This window comes from Plectropomus leopardus, chromosome 19 (genome assembly GCF_008729295.1).
Source record: "Plectropomus leopardus isolate mb chromosome 19, YSFRI_Pleo_2.0, whole genome shotgun sequence".
In the NCBI taxonomy this organism is placed as follows: domain Eukaryota; kingdom Metazoa; phylum Chordata; class Actinopteri; order Perciformes; family Serranidae; genus Plectropomus; species Plectropomus leopardus.
The window spans coordinates 16,346,456-16,367,856 of NC_056481.1; the positions used below are offsets into that span (position 1 = coordinate 16,346,456).

General features: G+C 40.6%; 2 protein-coding genes across 2 annotated transcripts in view; one reads left to right on the top strand and one right to left on the bottom strand.

Moving 5' to 3' along the window:
- The window catches only part of capn15 (calpain 15), a 54,349-nt gene extending 41,377 nt beyond the window's left edge, over positions 1-12,972 (bottom strand). The window contains exon 1 of the mRNA XM_042507273.1: positions 12,786-12,972. The gene's annotated coding sequence lies outside the window, so the exon portion shown is untranslated. The remainder of the gene's footprint in view (positions 1-12,785) is intronic.
- Positions 12,973-16,198: 3,226 nt separating this feature from the next.
- The window catches only part of LOC121958366 (ankyrin repeat and fibronectin type-III domain-containing protein 1), a 169,049-nt gene continuing 163,846 nt past the window's right edge, over positions 16,199-21,401 (top strand). Inside the window, exons 1-2 of the mRNA XM_042507254.1 lie at positions 16,199-16,293; positions 19,649-19,752. The gene's annotated coding sequence lies outside the window, so the exon portion shown is untranslated. The remainder of the gene's footprint in view (positions 16,294-19,648; positions 19,753-21,401) is intronic.

Genomic DNA, 21,401 nt, shown 5'->3' on the forward strand with positions numbered 1-21,401 from the left:
TTCATCCATGCAAACATCGCTAGCAGACAGAGTGATGATGCCAAATGAGTGGTGATTCTTGTTTAACAGAGCGCAGCTTGTTATTAAAAAAAATGACACTTATCAGAGGCTAATATGGCCTCGGATCAGACAAGCCGTAAAAAAAAGGATAATGAATGTCGAAACATTCTGCTGCATCTGAACGCACCCTGCAAACTTCAGTGACAGGGATAAGATCAGCACTTTCACACATTCTTTAGCACACTTGAGGAAACCTCCTGGGAATTTATTTTGCCCCTTTAGGAATGAATGTAGTTTGTCTGCAGCTGTTTTACTGGCAGAAGATTTTGTTTATTACTTCATTGTGGGATGTTTTCTTGCTTCTGAGATGGGAGCAACCTTTTCGCTTAAAAGTAATTTTCCCCAAACAAGCGTTCCTCCCTGCCTGTCTATCAAAGGAGCTGATGAGTCAGGGTCAAAGACTTGTGGATCAACTGTAACAGCCTCACTTCTACCTGCTGGGTATATGCTGTGGCATGAATATGACTCATTACTCAACCCTGACAGGTCTCCAGAATGAATACGTTATAACAAACACCATGGAGCTGAGCCACTAATTCATCTGAGGCGTTGTTTCGAGAGCCCAGACTAAAGCGGCAGATAAAGAGTTTCTACTCTGACATGCTGAGACTTGATGAAGTGAAACAAGGGATTGGTGACAGTGAAGACTTAAGTCACAGGGGACAGCACAACAAGATAATTGAGGAAGTTTTGAAGCAGTGACACTAAGCAGGACACTTTTTAATGAGACTTTTTGAGACAGAATAGATTATAAAATATCATTGTTTTGGCACAGACTACTCCTCGCAGAGCAAATGACGAAAGGTCTTTCATAAAAGTGACCTTAGGTCGAGATAATCCACCAATAAACACTTCTGAGGCTATACTAGGGCTGGGCAGTATAATAATATTATACTGATATCCTGATATGAGACCGGATATCTTCTTAGATTTGGGTGTAAATATCGTAAATGATGTGTTTTCCTGGTTGTAAAGGCTGCGTTACAGTAAAGTAATGTTATATCAGCATGCTCTTGCTGTTCTATTATTTATCTTTAACCCATTAAGTCATTATATCCACAATGCTGATGATTGTTTATCAAAAATCTCATTATGTAAATCAGGGTTTCCCACACATTTACTTATTTGTGGCGATTAAACTGCCACGATTAGAACATCTGCCACCATAATTTAATTTAATATTTTTAAAGCTTGACAGTTCATTAGGAGCACTGCTGGATTATATATACCATTCGGATATTCATTCACCACACTCTCAGAGTGCAGAGCATGCTCTGGGCTGACACGGAGCAGCACAATGCCAGGCACAGTGAAAGTCAAACTTTATCCTTAATTGCGCTTGGGTCTAAAAGTTTGCTTTCACCACCTCTGAAGCAGCTGTTCCTCTCATCCATCGATCAGACCTGACCACCTCTGACTGGACTAACAGATTTATTACCCACCCTGTGATACATACATTCTAATTACGTGGGGGAAAAAATATTTTATGAAAGCACCAATAGGTAATCCCACAATATTGTCGCAATATCAATAGAGGTATATGATAAAAAATGACTGTGTGATATCTAATTTTCTCCATATTGCAAAACCCTTGGGCTACACACCAGTGATATTTAAATCCCCTGCGTACACCTGACCTGTAGAGGGCTGTGACTGGATTTGCCTCTTGGCAAAGATGAGTGAGGACAGCAAACACCCAAAACTCAAAACAGGCAATTCATTTATATTATGAGACATTATTAATGTGTTTATTAACTGGTGCCTGGCCTCCAGTCATTTTGCAAAAGTGGCCCCAGGGCAGGGCAAGTTAACTATTCCTTTTATACAGTATTGAAATGGAAAATCAAAAGAAGGGTGTTAAACAAGGGTGCTGTTGTGCAGCCTAAACGTTATGTGTCAGAGTTACGCCATGCATGAGGATATCTGGGTTTGGTTATGATGTTTATTACGTAAAGTTGTTTTTATGAAAGCCTGACCCAGATGATCACACACCTCTCATGATCAAGACCTCATAACCCAGATCTATTTTCAACATAAGATAGGAGCCAAAAGTCTTTTCTGCTGGATAAGAGACTGAAGACACAAGGGATGCAAATACTGGTCAAAAGACGAGAAAAGAAAACTGAAAAAATAACAGTAGCTTCTGACCTCTAAGCTGTGCCCTCGGTGAATATTTCACAACCAGTGCCCATTTTTGACAAGTGAATCTGTCAACGGTGGAGACAGCTTCAGACATTTGAATCTTTAAAAAGAAGAAACTGTCTGACTGGCATTCAGCAGACATCAGTAGCACAGAGCAAAGTGAGAGCAGGCAGGAAGCTGGCAGGAAGCTCTAGAGTCGGGGAGGAAGAATAAGGAAGTAATGGCAGGGGCAGGGTGCTTCCGCCGCTGCCACTGTGCTTATCTGGAGTTACTTCGGGCACCCAAACCTTGAGGGCAGGAGCACTGCTGACACAGCGCTGCCTTCGGCCAGAGGGGAACTTCTCAGACAGGCAGCACACAGTGTAGTTTTACTTCCTGTTTCCAAGGCACAAATTTAAACCTGGAGGGCAGACCACTTGCCTTGAGGTTTCTAGCTCACTGGCTTCTACGTGACATCACTACACACTGTCATGAATAATCAGCTGGTTATATGGTATTCTTCCAGAGGTGTAATTTGCCTGTTTCTTTTGTGTGTGTGTGTGAGGATGCCAGGTTACCATGTGCGGTCTTATCTAGGGCCCGATGGAATTAGGTTACTGAACATATGCTACAGATTTCCATGGCAACAAGAGTGGGGGGATCTGGAAGCATGTCAGTTTCAGTGCCAATAGGCTAGTTTTTTCCTTGCTGCATCAATGCTGTGTTTTCTAGAAGACTTGCCACACTGTGAGACAAAGCCTGCGTGCCAGATCTATTCTGGTGGCTCGCGGACCGTCCTCACGTGGCCCTGTCTTCATCAGACAGGCAACAGCGAGGGAGGACGTGCTGAAATAATTCAGACATAAACACGGCCGGTGACCAAGCTGGTAGAATCCAAGTGGACCCGTTTTAATCCAATTAAAGGGAGGAGAGCCAGCGAATGGAGCTGCGATAAACGCCATCATCAATCATGCTGGGACAGTGGAGACTCTGGGATCGACTCTGGAGAGAGCAGACACTAACTTAAAGGGCGCTAAAGGCCATGTGCAAAGGAACAAACCAGCGTTGTGGGGCTGTGATAACATTAAACACACTTCCATTGTTACTGGGACAGTTCACCCCAAATTAAAACGTACATATTTTTCCTCTTACTTTATTGGCATTCGTCAATCTCGATTGTTTTGATGTGAGTTAAGATATCAGCTGTAGAAATGTCTGCCTTCTCTCAAATATAATGGAACCAGATAAAACACGGCTTATGGGGCTAAAGCACCAAAAAAATTACATTTGAAAAACTCAACAGCAATGTCTCTTTCTAGAAATCTGGTTACTCAAGATAATCCGCAGACTTTGCTGTAAGCGGTTTCATATAGAAACTATGCTCTTTCTAACGAACTACACTCGCAAACTGTATCACCACATAAGTGTGAATTTACTCATACTCAAGACAGTGTGAGATGTAAACATTAGTGGTGTCCTCCTCGGCTGAGCAGTAACAATAACTAGCTCGGTGGTGCAAGTCGAGCTGTCAACAGACGCAGGCTTTCGTCTTCGCAGTGATACTGTTGGTGGGTGAAAGAAAATAGTTCCTCCATAAAACTGGTCGCAACAAGGTCTGTGGATTATCTTAAGTAACCTGTCCATGCTTTCTGGAAAGACATATTGCTGTTGAGTAGTGTTGGATGCCAAACTTAGTACTTTTGAAGGTACCTACAGAATTACATCAGAACTACTTAGTACTGATTCATGTTAAATTAATTGGCGCCAAATTCTGATACCTAAGAGCACCTGGGTGAGAAGGTTCAAACAGGAGGCAGCAGAACCACAAAGCCAGCCACTGGAACTCCGAGGCTGGCCTCTGAGGGCTTCATGGTGCCAGACGGGTTCAGAGAGGTGGTTGAGACATCGCAGAGTGCCCTGAAGCCGGGAACCTGGCCATGGAGCTCAGTCACAGCAGAATTGCTAATTAACTGTGGTGTCTTCAAAAATGAAATGTTTGTTATTATATTTTTGTATTGTATATTGTTGAGACAAAGAGTAACCAGAAAAGCATACTGTTGGGTACCGGTATCAAATTTGAGGCACTGGTATCATTTTAAATGTGAATTTTACCAAACACAGCTGTTGAGTTTTTCTAATATATTTTTTGGCACTTTGAGGATCACAAACTGAGTGCTATCTATTTCCATTATATTCAAGAGAAGACAGACAACTCTACAGCTGATATCTCCAACACTCAGAAAGTCAAACCAAAACAAGTAAACAGGTAAGAGGAAAAATATATATTTTTGATTTGGTGGTCTAACTGTCTGTTTACCTCGTCCAAAAGTCTAAGGGTTTTTTGAATGGGTTTTCGGTAAAATGCCCTAAATAAGGTCTGTGGTTAACACAAGCTAAATATATTTAGATGTTTTGTTCTGCAACATAAAACACGTCCACTTAAACCTGATTTTTGAACTTTTAAGGTTTTACTCGTCTTAAAAAAGGCGGTTGCTAACAAGTGGGTAAATCAGTGTTTGTCGGGGACGTAAGACGTCATCACACCGGACACAGAAACTCATTAAAACCACTTGTCCGCCTGTACAGCTTCACAGAGTCACCCTCGAACTTGTACATTTATGTCTTTATAATATTTTTGGATCATGTTTTGACGTGTTTTTACAGTATTTGTAGTGGTGACGTTTAATACGTGCAACCACAATGTAGTTTGTATAGCCAAATAATGCCTTTTTAGTTCTGGTGATTTAATTTACGCTTCAAAACACACAAAAGTAGTATTCATCTAAGAAGATTATCATGCTGAACAAAACGTTTAAGTCTCAAAAACTTGTGTTCGTCACAGAGCTTATTTTTGGCGACAACCGAAAATCCCAATCAAAAAGGTTTTTGACGACGGAATCAGTGCGATGCTTACTTCCTGGTTGGCCTACAAAAATACGTCATCCCTTCACCAAAATATAGCGATAAAACTGCACTGTGCTGCTATTCAAATGAAGAAAATATGAAGATTTCAAAAGTATGAAACATTGTAGCTTACACAACTACACCGCTGTTGCATATCTTTGTCTGCTGAGTGTGTTGTTATCTTTGAGTGAAACTTCACAGTTGAGGTACTAATTCAGTGCACACAAACACTTCCCAAAGTCAATGGGTTGCTGCTGGATGAAAACAAATTGAAATTACCCAAGGACAAGACTGTTCATGCAGTCTCCGAGCTAAGAAAAACAAGGAAAAAGAAAGTGTTTTGTAGGACAATATATTAGAGAATAAAGCGTATGAGAGCGGCTGAAGTTAAGCTGGGCTCATAGTGTTCTGTTGTTTCTATATTTCATGCTCTGTCACAGCTCAGCAAAGCTTGCCTAACGTTGTTAGGCTCACACAGCAATGTGTATATGTGCGGGAGACTGCTAGTGAGTGCGTGCAAAAGAGAGGGGGGGTAGATAAGAGGGCATGTTCCAAGTGCTACTGCACAGCGTTTCTAAAACATCTATTGTCAGAAGATGTGTGTGTGTCCCTCTGTGCCTCCCAGCAGTAGACTGAGACGGTGTGCGCTGTATATCTCTGTGTGTCTGCCTGTGTTTACGTGTTCAGCTGACTGAGGGTGGAGTCTGATTGGTGATGGAGGCAGAGGCTTGTTGCTACAGAGATGCACAATGGAAGAGTCTGCTGAATAGAAAAACAAGTTGACTGTATGATGTAAAACTACACTGACAGTCTGAGCTATACATGCGTGACCCCCATGCATGCAGCTATGGTTGATGGAACTGTGTTTAAGCATGGGCTAAAACCATCTATATCTTAAAACTCTCACAAGAGTGAGCAACAGCAGCCAGCCTTAACTGTTAAATGTAGAGCATCTGCGAGGAAAGCATTGACAGCGGCGGGCAGGAATCAAGAAAGATGAAAGCCCAACTGGAGACCGTTGCTGAATAAATAATGACATCCATTGTGGGGAAATGTGATCGGGCTCTCTGAAAATCAATAACTAACAACCGGACCATGATGCCCTGAGTGACTCAGCAACAACTTCAATACACTACAGGCGGTCGATAACAACTGCCTATTCTCGTTCCGGGAGACATGACCCAAAAAGCTGAAGGAAAACTGGAAATGCTTCTGAACAAGTTTCTGTGAGGGCGGTTGAGGCGATCATCCTTTTGGAGGAAAGTCAGTCAAAAACTGCTGGATGAGCTGCACATTCAAATAGCTTCTAACACGTTCTGCTGAAAGGCCTTTCGCTGTGTTGACAATGACTCAGAAGGCAATGACTGGAACAATGGATTACTGCTGCACAGTCTTTCTTGTAGATACAGTAACTGAATATATCTTTTTCATGCAGTCAATACTGACAAAACAGCGTATATGAATAGCGTGTCTCTTCCGCAAATAGTTTGCTCGGCTAAACCTCGCTCAATTACACAGCTAGCTCAATAAGAAGTTTGTTCTTGGAGAAACTTTTTATAGGTCACAGTCTGAAAACTTTCCAGTATTGACTAGCAAACTAAAGAGCCTCTATTCACAGTAAACAACGATGTGAGTGAAACAATACCACAGCCACAAGGAAATCAATCCACTGTATTTAATCATTTCCAGAATTAATAAATCAAAGCTCGTCTTGAAGCCTGATAAAAGGCATGACAGCAAAACTCATCCTCTAATTACCCTCGGGCTGCTTTTCATTGGGCTCACAGAGGTCAGGTCAATCTATCTGTCCAGGCAATCCACTCAGCGTTGCATAAAAGTGTAGCACATACTGTACAGCTGTGCAAGGAGGAACCAATAGGGTTGGATTTTGGTTTTAAAAATCCGGCTTAGTCAGATTTTGGGTGCATCATAAAAAACATGAAAAATACAGACTTTGATTAGATAAGCTTTGGTGAAACAGGGATTTGATTCATCACTGTGAGGTTATTGAATCCTTCGTAATCGTTTCTAAAAGCCTATGAAAGAGAAAGTAGTACCTATGAAGTACGATGAACGGTGTCAGTTTGCAACACAGCGCCCCAAATACTGAAGCCAAGACAAGATCAGCAAACAGAATAATGCCAGTTTGTACGCTCCCAGCTTTAAATGGCAGCATTCCTGTGTAATACAACACCCCGTCTCACTTCTCCGGCGACTTCCCCAACAACTGGCCAAGCCAGGCCGGCCTGCTGCTCTGTGCCCCGAGTGCACCCATCTGAGAAATGTGTTGGCACCCTGCAGCAGTGGTGGCTCTTACCTGCGCTCGCGGTGAGGCAGAGGGTGCTGCTGCTGACGTGTGATGAAGGTGGTGCCCCACACTGGGCTGCTGTGGCTGTTCCTGAGCCAGCCCACAGGGGGTGACGACGGGTATGGGGTGCTGCGGAAGCCATGGTCTGACTCGGTCTCTGCAGTGAGAGACGAGGCTGAGCTCCCCATCACCACTGCGATAGGAAATCAGTCTCTGAATGCACTCTGTTGGGAGATTTGTTCTGCTTTTCCCTAGAGCTCCAGGTATCCACACTTGTATTGAGACAAACACACTGAGACTAAAGGGCTTGTTAAGACCACGATCATGTGTTTGTATTTGCTGTAAACTTCCTGTTAACAACTTTCGTCTATAAACAGGAAGAATTTCCTCCAGCAAAAGACCTCTGAGGGCGCTAGAGAGAAAACAAACAAAAACCACAGCAACAGGGACTCCAAGATAAGGGCACTCAAAAAACGAGCGCAACTTGCAGGTGGCCAAGTATGCAGGCTGGATATCCCACAGTGCATGTGGGAAGAAGAAGTTCTCAATTGAAATTTGATGCGCAGAGCGCTGATTCCCATTCAGCAGTTGGTCTCAGAGAGGTGAAAATACAATTTTCTCACAGCAAAGGCTCGTGATTGTCTCTCTTGAAGACTTGTAACACTGCACCATGTCGTCCATAGTGCCACTCTTAATTCCACCTGCAATCAGTCTGACACATCGCCTCAGTCTGTGCAGTCTCATGCTTGGGTCCTCTTTCCGTTGCACATGCTCGAATCAATCAGTTAGAGAAAAGCAGGAAAAGGTGTGGTGCATCTTTCAGCATCTCAGCAGCTGAACTGTACACCTAAGAAACAAAACATCCAGGACGGCACAACAGCATGGTGATCAGCCGGGATAAGAGTCAATACATCCACAGAATACAATGTGGGCACTGGAGGGAATCAATGCATTTGCTGGGAAGGGTGTTGGCAAAATTGCAAGTATGCTAACATCCAAGTCTCATCTTTCAGACATCCAGTCTGACTAACAGCTGCTGGGGAAGTTTACCAGTAGAACACCCCAGCTGCGTTTCTCCCAACTGGATAAAACGCCATGTTTGAAACCCCTTAGGGAGGAGGGCTTTCTCAGGGGTTTGAAAACACTTCTGGTATTTGCTGAATTTTTTTTAGATTTCCACTCACATGAACTCATCAGAAGACACGGAGCTGCTCTTTCAACTTCCAACAGCATGAAAATGTTTGCAGCTCAGCCCTCAAGTTGTGTGTAATATCCGACAGAATAGGAGAAGGATGTTCCGTTTGAGTCTGCGGTGCTCTGCTGCCAGCGCAACGCCGGGAGATGATCCGAGTTTCCGCTGTCTGAGAGAGACAGCTTAATTTCTGTCTGATCCCACCGCCGAGGCCGGCCAGTCTAGTTCATCAACTTGAGATTCATGTGGACTTGCGAGCCTGTCATGGCAAGTCTCTGAACAGGCGAAGCAGCTGATGGAAACAAGCACCATCCAGTTTGCATACATGTTTGACGAGTACTATCTTGCAAAAACCCTGAGGTAAAAGTCTAAGGAGGGCGGTTTGTTTTTTGCTTTATTCTACATGCAGCTGATGGACGCAAGGATCACATGGGCTTCAGTTTAGGTGTCAAGATCCTGTGGATGTTTCGTGATCACTTCTCACGCATATGGGCTTCGATTTGAGCTCAACAACAGCACTGCAAAGTGTATAAAAAAGGTGGTCCACACAGCGGCACCGAGGCTCGTGCAAGAGGCGGAATAAACGCTTAAGAAAATAACCGAGAAGAATCCAGGAAGCAGCACTCAATCGCAAATATCACCATCTTCCGCCGGGTCCATCCCAGCCTGCGATCATCTCATATTTCCAGTATATACTGTCTTAAGACACATCCTCGGTCCGGTCCCGCTGTCGCCTGCTCATAGTGTAAAGCGGCCCCATCCCAGGAAGCCGGTATTAAACGTTTCCATTTGGTCCCGTTTTATGTATCTATTCTCTATTTTTTTCCTTAATTCTCCCTCACTGGTAGCGTGAGCGCAGTGGACGGAGGATGCAATCTCCCCCTATAACAGCGGATTACTGGAGTGTCAGCAGGGCGCATGCGCACTGGAGGTGGCGATCAGGGAAAAGCTGGGAGGCTGCATTCAAGAGATTTAAATAAACCTCAATCGAGTCACAGAGATCTAACTTGTTAATGTGAATAGGATCCCAGTGTAGTGACTGGTGATAGGTGTCAGAATTAGCCTGGACACAACCACATCACATGTCACAAATATTACAAAATTGTCTATTAGCCTAAGGGACTGTTCTCTATTTATCAGAGGCGGAGGGTGGCTGCGGTTTGATTTTTTTTTTTTTTTTACCCTTCCCAAAGCTAATATTTTTCCTAGAGCCTTCTTGAGTAACTTGGGAAAATGCATGACCCTATCTCCACCATAAATTACTCACCCTTGATTTGAAAGTTAAAAGTTAAACCTATAAAACACAGTTAATCATCAGTTTTTCTTGTGCTGCGCTCAGATGGAATGAACAACTTGGTGACAAGTGTCCCATACACTGCAAGAAATTAGTAAAAGATGATGAAGAAAATGACCTGAAAATTACTTTAAAATGGGAAGAATTATTTGAAAATTATAAAACTTAAATAAATAAAGACAAAAATCTAAATGAGACATGCAGAATAAAGTGATATATCACTACTTTAAACTTAGATTTGGTTATCCCACATCAGAAATATGAAAATCCTATGATAAGTTTTGTTTTACAGTTTCTGGTTGGGATAAATGGTGTAATTTTGTGTGATTTTTAAAAAAAAAAAACATGTATGATTTTGTTTAAATACATACAAAATGCAGCCATTTAAAGTAGTATGCCCTTGCAATAAGCCACAATAATAAAATGAGTCCCTCTGCAGTGCTTAAAAAATTATTTCACATGCCTCCCCCTTTTTGCACCACAGCCTCCACTCTCATAAATAACAAACAGCCCCTAAGTTTCTCCATATTTTTCAGCTGTTTCTTGAGAAAGCAAGCAAACATGGTTACTGCTGAAGGGGGAAGCAAAGGGTTAAATAGAAGATAGAGGGTGACTGCAACACTCATCATTGCTCAACTGTCCCTGCACATTACTGAGATAAGCCTTCAAACTTTCCCTCTCCTCTCTCTTCCACTTCATATCACTTTGCTGACCTCTTTTCTGATCCCTCATATCCCTCTCTTTGAATTCACAGGCAGCAATGCATAAAGCACAGGCCTAACCATGACATCAAAATGCTCATACCACACATTTTTCTAAGCATCCTTCCCTGCACTCACAGCAGTGGGTTAACCATTAGCCACGAACTATTGCAGGTCAAGAAGGCCAGTCATTCGTCTGGAGCTCTGCCTGGTTTCACACTAAGGGTGTGTTCTGAATGCACAGCTCCGAGCATGACTCCTGTTTCTGTTCCCTTGTTAAATGAATTGAGACTGAAACTGGTTTGTCTGGTAAACTTGACTTCCACTGGAATTCCAGAGAACACAACAGGATAAGATGTGTAACACAGTTCCAGATAGGTCCGACCCCAGTTCCAGAGTGCATGGCTAGACCGGTCATCAGTGTCTGAAGACAGTGCACAAACAGCTTACTTGTATTCATCATGAAACTCCCCACAGTGACCAGAAGCAAATAGGTTGTGCAATCACATTTGGGTGGTTTCAATTTGGTCTAACCACAAAACAGCACATTCAGAATAACAAAGCGGGGAAAAACAGAGTGTTATCGTGGGATTGTTATATTGCAGCTGCAGACACTACACTGATGTGGAAGAAAACAGCTCCTACACAGTCAGAGGACTGCAAACCTTCTTTGTTAAGGGTGCACCTGTCCACAGGCCACCTGTCCCTCTGCAAGTCAGCACCCACAGATACAGCAGCTGACACAGTCAGTGCCAGGGAGAGGGAAAGATTGGATTTCATTTCTATTCTCCAGGGACATAGAGGGGGAAGAAGGGAAAGGGAGGATGTGAGCTGATTTCACGGTACATTGTAAGTTGTCATTTCTACACCACCCAAAATGTCCTGGCTGCCTGTCACAAACTTGTTTTCCCTCCAGTGGATATTCACAAAGTAGAACACGAATGATTAGACTACACCAGTGATACTCAATTTACGGCTCGTGGGCCAAATATAGCCCCTGATAGTGTGCCGGGTGGCCCCCCAAACCATTTTCTAATTAACAACAAAAATAAAGTGATTCACACAGGAAATTGATTTTGTATTTAAAGTATAGATGAGGTACCAGGGTGCATGAAACAGCGTAAAAACAGAGCTTGATTATCAAAAAAAGTGCTAGTGGAAGATTCCCCGCACCCCACTGACACAGGTCTTAGCTTAGCCTTGTCCTAAAATCCTAGAACTGTCCTAAAATCTTGGACCGTCCAAAAATCCAAGAAATGTCATACAATTCTAGAAATTTCTTAAAATCCTGGAAACATCCTAAAACGTCCTGTAAGTGTCCAAAAATCCAAGAAACGTTCTACAATTCTAGAAATGCCCTAAAATCCTAGAAACGTACTGAAATCCTAGAAACACCCTAGAATTCTAGAAATGTTCTAAAATCCTGGAAAGATGCAAAAATCCTAGATCATTTCTTAAATCCTAGAAGCAACCCAAAAATGCTAGAAGCATCCTAAAATCCTAGAAATGTGCTACAATCTTAGAGATGTCCTAAATTGCTAGAAGCATATATGGGGCTGCTGCGACTAGCCCCTGGTCTCCTGTTATTTCGCAAAAGTGGCCCCCGAGCAAAGCAAGTTGAGTATCCCTGGACTACACTCATTAAGTTCACTCTCAACCGAACACATAAGATTTTATTTCGATGCTAACTCTAAAGCAAAACATTCACACATTGGATGAGTAGAGTTCGGGCCCCAGGTCACATATCATCCATCCTGCTTAAGTGTCCAAGCTGATAAGTGTCTAGTATCTCACTTCATCTACCTGACCTTGCCCTCTGACCTATACAACTACCCCTAAACAGACAAGAAGAAGAAAAATGTCCATGTTGTTATTGTATCATGCTGCTCTATGGAGTGAAGCAGCCTCAGTAGACAGAGCTCCACAGGCTTTATGTGAACCCACGTTTAAATAACAGGTACTGTCACATAATCAATCTATTTATGGCCAAACTGTAAGCCTGTGAGCCCTGTCACTAACACTGACACTAGCTATACGGTGCATCCAGATGAAAACTCTCAACAATCCCATTGAGACAGCTCGAGACGAGGACGCCGGGGACCTTGTAAACAAAGACACTCTTATTCAGTCATTTGATCGACGTTATCGACGCTGTTCGACAGCTGTGTACTTCGTGAAGTCCACTCACACGTCGGTTATTCTTACCTCAAGTCGGTCGGAGGGGAATTATTGCTGTTTTTCGCTTGTCTGTGCGTTAACTTTTCACAGCCATCGAGACGATAAGTTCTTCCCCGGGTTTGGACTTTAGCCACCGTAACCTCTCCAGGCTTTAGCTTCGCGCTGTCCGCTGCCGCTCCATGTTTCAGACACTTGTGACTAACGCGGACATGTACAGTTTATTTTCTCTCCGTCGGGTATTCTGGAGACTGATGCGACCGCGTAGGTTTACCTCAAACAGCCCAGGAAGGAAGGGGAATCTCCAAGGAGCAAATACAGAACACCCGTACGCCAAATGCGTAGTGGGCGGTTGCTTACTGCTTGCGAACGCACGTAAACGTACGTAAAAGTCATTCAAGAATGTCATGGTAGAAAACTCCATTACCCATGTGCAACAAGGAAATTTTCAACTAGGATATCCGGGTAACCAATGTCGTCACCTTTGAAAAACAAAATACACTGTGTATTATGTCTCACTAAAATAGATATTTTACATTGTGTTGATCTTTCATATTTTTTTTTTTTAGCAAATATTATTTAAAATATATATATATATATCTGTGGCTAGATTTAAATCTTGAGTTTCAAATAGATCCCCCTTTTACATCTCAGACCAGAGTCACATAAAGGCACTCTAGTGTCATCTAGTGGCACAAAATTTAAGTCATCTGATTTTGACCTTTCTATATCATCACTGTTTGTGGGTATGGATATATTTACAATAAAAGCAGATCATTTCACATCTTGGGAATATTCATGTTCTCTACAAGCTTTCATTGAAATGTTTCTAAAGTGATAGGGTGGATTCAGATAATGGGGGACACTTTTTGGTTCATGCCTTCAATTGGTGAATTCCATTTTTTTAATAATAAAAAAATACCAATTCAATGTGGAAGGAGAAGCTATTCATTTGTAAATGTTTAGATGGAATCTGCCATGTCAGTTTGAACAATGGAGACTAGTTTTAGTTTAGTATAAAGCATCCAACAATGCTGATATGATACAGGACTAATACAGTTTATTATGCAGGTGATAGGGATCATATGCAAAGAGAAAATATGCCTATATAAATAGGAGCACTGACAAAAAGTAATATTGGTGTTTAACGAATATGTTCCTCTTACAATGGATGAATAACAGTATATCATATCATATAAAATGATATGATATGATATGATATGATATGATATGATATGATATGATATGATATGATATGATATCGTATCATATCATATCATATCATATCATATTATATCACATGCAAAAATCCATATAATATACATACATATAATATCACATAATGTCATATACTGCTATTCGTACAGCCACTCCAACTGTTGTTGTTGCTCAGTGTACATATGACCTATTGCTTCATACAATGTTAAAGCTACAGTACCGAACATAACTAGGATTCACTTTATGAATGTATGTACGATATAGGTTAGTGTTGTATTGTATTAAAGCCATTCTTTAAAGGGACACTTCACTTTTCTGTCCTTCTAATTGTAGTTTAGACATAAAATATTGAGAATTTTTCTTTTCCTTATTTATTACTATAGGTCAACAAGAAATTAAGCTGCCCACAGAATCTAATTTATTGAGAATTTAATTTTACCATATCATTTTGTTTACCAAAGAGAACAGTCTTCTATTCCTTTTAAACCACGAGTGAAATTAAAATTTCATTAGGATAAAGAGTAGCATGTGAAACATTCAGTGAGTCTGGATTATCTCTGGTAATGCCGGTGTCACCCGGGTTGTTTGAACCGGGGAAGTTCAGAGGATTAGGCTAATATCAACAGGGTTGGTAGGCTATTCTTGAATAATGAGATAGCAGACCAAAGTCTAAAAACCTATTAATGTCTTATTAAGGTAATTTTCCTGTGTGCAATCAGTCGCCAGAATGCACTTGGATGTGTGTTTGAACCACTCTAGAAAATACAATGAATCCAGGCCTTGTTGTTGGATAAGTGATTCGATACGAATTACAACCTTAGGGTGAAGTCAGGTAACTGGGAAACCCTTTAAAAGATTACAACAAACCCCAGCTATAATTCTGATGACTATCTGTAGAATAGAAGTTGTTATGTATCACTGCTATTTTTCTTAAAAATAAAACATGTTGCCAAGTAAAACACTTTAGAAACTTTGGATGTTCAAACACATCCAAAGTTTTTTTTTTGAGAGACAGCTCAGGTAAAATGGGACAGCTAGTATAGCCTGAGGTGAAATGGGACAGTTTGTTTTTTTAAACTTAAATCCATTTATATGTTCAGTCATCTATGAATTAAATCATCAAGGTAACCTAACTATACATGAAAAACTGTTGTCCCATATTACCTGAATGCATTAGCCTACTCACTCAAAACCCTTTCCCATAAAAAAATAGTGTATTGTGACAATATTTTGATTATAAATTAAACAGTTAAAATACAACCACATAGTGGCCACTTGTTGATAAGATCAAAATCAGATATAAACATGAAATCAGAGCGCCACTGACACACCATGGACATGTGATGTAGCCCAAATAGGAAGTCCATTGTCCAAAGGTTCTGCATTTCTTTTGATTTATTCATCCCAAAACCGGCAAACAAACACAGGAGCGAAGAAATTATGCACCCACTGCCTCCCTTGCTTTGGTAAAAAAGTACTGATACTGATACCACATTGTAAAAATACTCTGTTACAAGTTTAAATCCTGCACTGAAATTTTACATAAGTAAATGTAAGTAAGTATTTTCATGAAAAAGTACTTAAAGTATTAAAATTAAAATGTAAATGCAGAAAACTTAAAACAAACAATACAGCCCCCAAAACTCAGAATTATAAAAAACACCCTAATAGAAAAATAGAGAAAAACTAACGCAATTAACGCACACAACTGTTTTATGTTTTTTGTGGAAAAAAATCTTTATCTGTTAAGTAATTAAAGCATTCAGATAAATGTAGTGGAGTAAAAAGTACCATATTTCCCTTTGAAATGTAGTAGAGTGAAAATATAAATTGACATGAAAAGAAATACTAAAGTAAGTAGGCCTACCTCAGATTTGTAGGCCTACTTAAGTACAGAAGACTACTTGAGTTAATGTACTTAATTATATTCCACCACTGATCATAGGTAGGCCTATAAGTAGCCTAAGTCTCAGTCATATCCTTAAAGATCTTCAGGGCAAAATACATCCTGTTTCAGAGACACAATCTATAAATCTCTTGGATTAGTGTGATTTATCTTCAGGGTTGAGTGAGGCGGAGCAAAGCATCCTTTGATAGGAGCAGACAGAAGAGTTGAGTCTGGGCGGAGAAAAACTTACCGCTGGACGTTGTTCCTCACATGTCGTGTAGTACTAGTATTCACCACGAGACACGTACTTAGAAAATGTCAGTACCGGTGTGACAAACTTAAAACTTTTGAGCAACGCCATTAAAGCGAATTTGGCGGTTGCTAGCTCCGACACGGTCCGGGAAGGAAAAGGAAGATTTCTTCGTGGAGAAGGTACGACAATGAATGCATCTTGGTGGGCTACACTTCTTTTTTGTCTCCATTAGACACTTGTGCACTTGTTCTTCGCTAGAGAGAAATAAGATAATATCAGTCGTCGCTCTTCTTCTATTTGTGCGGTTGGGCTAACTTTTTTAGAAACGTCTGAAAGTTGCTAGCTAGCACACGACTCAAATCTTCGTGGGTGTATTGTTTTCAGCGGCCAGTGTCGGTGCGTACACACTGTTGTCATGACAATGCTAGGGAAACCCAGCGCGAGGCACGTTGAGAGACACAAAAGACACTAGCCTCGGTGTCCAGCTCTGTTTTCAGACTTTTTCACGCAAAAAACTCCCTTAAAGTTCACTGAAAGTCTAAAAACAAGACCCCAAATGAGTGTTATGTTACTCTCTTCGACTTTTCTGCGTGGAAATATCAAAGAACGACAGGCAGCTTTTTCTAGCGTTTAGTCATCGGTATCCTGTGTCAGTGGAAAGAGAAGCACTTTGGGAGGTAAGAGGGTCAGAAGGATATGTGAAAACTGTTGGGCTAAGGTGTGTCCTGTGTTTATATGAGACAAATTGTGACCCTGCTAGCCAGGAAAGGGATGCTTTTAGTCGGCTCTTTGCTGTTTTATGGCCAACACACATGTGGAAATGACCGGCTTCCACAATAGAGAGACAGCAACACAATTGTCTTGGGGGAAAAGGGAAAGATGTATGTGTGTGCTTCCATTGTAAAATTTGTCAAGTTGATCTTACTTAAAATAATCTTGGAGACCAATTGCCTTGAAAAATCAAAGTAAATATAACTATTAATCTTAATTTATGTTTACCTCATATCTAATTGTTAAGTTAACTTGAAATAAGTACTTAATTTATGAGGTAATAGTCATTTCTAAGTTGTTGCAACTGAGAAATGACTATTAACTTCTAATAACCTTTCTAAATTTTAGCAGTTTTTTTTTTTTTAAAACCAAGTTAGTCTGTCTTAACCTGATCATAACTAAGAGGATTTTGCTGATGATGAAGTTAGGAGAAATGTGAGTTCTCTTTGTTAACATAAGAAAAGTCAAATATGATTGACTAGTTTGCAACCAGCAACTTGTCATATTTAAGTTGTAATAACTTCATGAAATTAAGTAAATATTACGAAATACTAAATTGTAATTAAACGTAACAACTAGTTACAATGTCAACATAAATTAAGAGTAATACTTTGATTCATTTACTTTTTTCTAAGTGATGTGTTTCCAAGATTTTTTTAAGTAAAGCCAACTTGTCAGATTTTACAGTGTGCGAGAGAGGGGGGCAACGATTACATGAGGGACAAGAATGTGTGTCATTGTATGTTTCATTGGGATTTTGTGCACATGTGTGTGGGGAGATGGTAGGAAGATGGGGTCAAGGTCACTTTGCGTGGTCATGGACTTATGAGAGGACACAAGGGTAATGGAGTGGAGGGGGTTTATATCACTAGTACAAATGTTAACTCACACACATACTGTACAGTACGCACAGCCGGACAGAGCAAATCAAGCAGTTCCTGGCACGAGTGTGGCTAATGACAGGCAGGATAAGCTCTCCCCTCTGATGACTCATGATTGTACTTGTTTACAGTCTTGTGCAAGGGAAGTTTTCACAGGTCCAGATGCTAAAGGATGACAGTCCCATGGACCAGTGCCATACTTGTCATGAAGTGCATAGCCAGCAAAATATTCTCCTACTGCTGATAGGTGAATCGCTGGGTGGCCTAAAAAACTGGGAGGACCAAACCACACTAAAGCCAGAAAGCTTCATGTATAGGCTAAAATATATATATTATGAATCCAGTTGTGTGTAATCAGCATAATGATTTGGGGAGATATTACCAGTAGCATTTCTCTGTCAGGGAGCTGAAATGTGTAATGTATTAGGCTATGCTGTTGAACTGCATATTTTTTAAGTGCTTTGGGGGTTTGAAATGAGTAAGAATAGTTACATAATTCAATATTTTTCACATCTAAACATCATAATAAATCTATAGCTGTTTGGGGTATTGCTTAGGACCCAAAGAAGGGCAGTGTTCAGTATGGAGTTGTGTGTGTGAGTGGTTTGCAAGAAAGCTGCTAACAGCAATACCACAGGCTGAGCAATTTGCTCTTTCTGAATAGGCATGGTCTTTACATTTAATAGCACCCTGCGGTCAGATAAACAGTAAATCATTTTTGACCATGAAACAGGGCTTGATTAATTGGATAATCGTCACCTCTCCAAGTTGCTTGTTTTGTCTGTCTAACAAACACATAAAATTAAGAAAAGTAGCAAATACTCAAAATGTAGAAGCCAGGACAAGGGAATATTTGGCATTTTTATTTGAAAAATAAGTTTGGCTACCTTACTTTTACATCAGTTATCAAATAGCCAAATATTTTTTATTATCGATTGATCAACATATTATTCGACTACTTGTTTCAGCTTGGAAGGTTGCTTTTAGAGCAGGGAATCATTGCATGACACATTAATCTCACAACTGTCTGTTGTCAACTGTCTCCATGATAATAATGTTGTCATCATACGTAAAATTCTATGGTATGCAATAATACATACAATACGAGCAACAACAATGTAATGTATTTTGTGCAATTATTAATAATACTCAATTTCACAAAATGCTTGTTAACCAGAAGAAAAAATATGTAACATGGAATGTGGCCTTTTTGCAAATGACAGCAGAACAGTTCCACTTAAAATTAGACTATGAATATATTTGTGATAGGTAAATCAGTTATCAATCAAAGCAAAAGAAAACTTTGGATAGAGATTCAAAACAGAGATCTAAATGAGACCCACAGTACATACAGTACCTTTAATAGCAATAGCTATAAATTTAAGTCACACAGTTGCTTCCAGTCATATGAATAATGCATTTAAAGATAATGTATGACAACATAGTGCTGCATTGATCATTTGTCCTGCCAAGTATCTACAGTATGTCAGCCTTCCCTCGTTCCCTGTGAGTTGGGGCATGCAGCCGCATTGCCCCAGTCTTGTTTTCACCCGCAGGGCCTGGGAGCACACCGACAAAGGCACATAAATACACACAAGCACACACTCATTCATACAGTCATGCACATGGGGCAACATGAACAAGCCTACATCAAAGATACATCTGTTTCTTATGCATGTTTGATGGGACAGGCAGGCAGCGGCTGGCCACCGCTCCGAGTTACAGCACAGATTAGTATGCATGACTAGGTGGAAGCAAAGCCGTGAATGTGGATGACTTTTGTGAAGGAAAGAAGGTAGATACAGTACATATATTTAAAAAAGAGGAATGAAACATGAGGCATGTGTTGAACACTCTTTTTTTCATATTTCTGTTTTGACAGTGAGGTGACCTTTTGGCTTATGATGACCAAAATGTAGGCACCGCTAAGGCTAAGTGGATGGCGATCTGGAGAGAATCACAGCATATCATAAAGCTCAGACACCAGTGAGTTAATAAGTCTTTCCTCTGTTGTGCAGTCATCTTTTGTCCCCGCTGTTTGATGTATTGTTGGCCTTTTTAGCTTTGAGCTGGTGGTGTAAGTGCCTTTGTCTGGTTGTCCAAACTTTGCCATTCTGGGACATAGTTACAAAAACTGTATCAGCCTGTTTCCCAGACAAGGATTAAACTAAGTCCAAGGTCATTTAGAAAATCGCTCAATGCATGCATTATTTTTTCTGTACATTTCTTTTTTTGAGAGTTTTTCTTAGTTGGTAAATTCTGTGTTTGCCACATCAGACATTCTGACTTCTAAAACAAAAAATGGAATTTCCTCAAGGGGATAAATAAAGTAGTTCTTCTTTCTTCTAATTCAGTTAAATTAGTCAAGATGATTTTTTTTTCTGTAGAGATTTATGTATTTATACAAAAACGAATCAAATATTTAATGTTTATTTTTATCCTAAAAGGCCCTGTGTATAGGATTCAGTGGCATCTGTTGGCAAAATGCAATATGATATTTATAACTATGTTTGCATTAGTTTATAATGAGCTGTTTCTAATTAAATATGGAGGCGGTCTTCTTCCATGTAGTCCACCATGTTGTTTCTAGCCCTCAAGGAAAAAAACAAACACTGGCTCTTTAGGGCCGTTTGCGTTTTTGTGCCGGCCACAGTAGTTCTCCCACATGCTTGGCACACAGGAAACGTTTCAGTTCTGCAACCTCACATCCTACAAACTGGACCTTGAATAGCAAAGTAATCAGCTTAAAAGCTGTCAGATATTTTTTAATCCATTAATGAACTAATAGTTTGAGCACAAATCATGTGATATCAGTTAGTAAGAACACTAACACAGAACCCATGAAGGAAAATGTAGGTGCGTGTAAAGGTAAAGTTATTTTGCATGTCCTGACCTTACTGCACAATGCGCACACTGTCAACACCCGCTGTCTTTGCTCTGCCAGGATTTTAAAATCAGTGAAAGCTGGGATTGGCTGCTTATCAATTTTGACTGTAGCAGTTCTTGGCACAAAGAGATAATGCGCATCCTCAAATTAAATGAAGTTCACCTTCCAAAACATTCAGCACTTTGGATCTAGGGAGCGTCCCGTCGGTTCAACTCGATAGTATGTTACCCCTCTCTCCAGATGTTCTGCTTAATTAGCATGCAGGCTCGGGGCAAAGAGAAGTGTCACCACCCATACACAGTTTATCCAGGTGCCGCAGCTCTGCATAATTAGCTCACATTAACATGAATAATATTAATTAGATTCATGGTGTGTTTCCTTGAGTGGGAAATAGGCCGGTGTTATTGGCGTGCAGAAAGGTTTGTGGGCGATGATTAGGAAAATCTTTCTGTGTTGAGCATGTTATTAAATGAAGAGAGCTTCATTCTATTGAATTGAGTTTAGCTTTGTGTGTGAGGAACAAAATATAAGAATATATCTATGCCGTGATGCACATTTAAAAAGGCAGTCAGTGTCGCAGCTGATAAAGTATGTACTAAAAAAATCAGACATAAAGCAGTGGTTGAATAGGATGCGTTATCAGTAGGAACTGACAAAGACGGAGAGAACATGATAATTCTGACAACTTTTATTTGCTACAATACTTTGGCAAATTCTTTAGTTGTCTAAGTGGAGGGATCCTGGATAG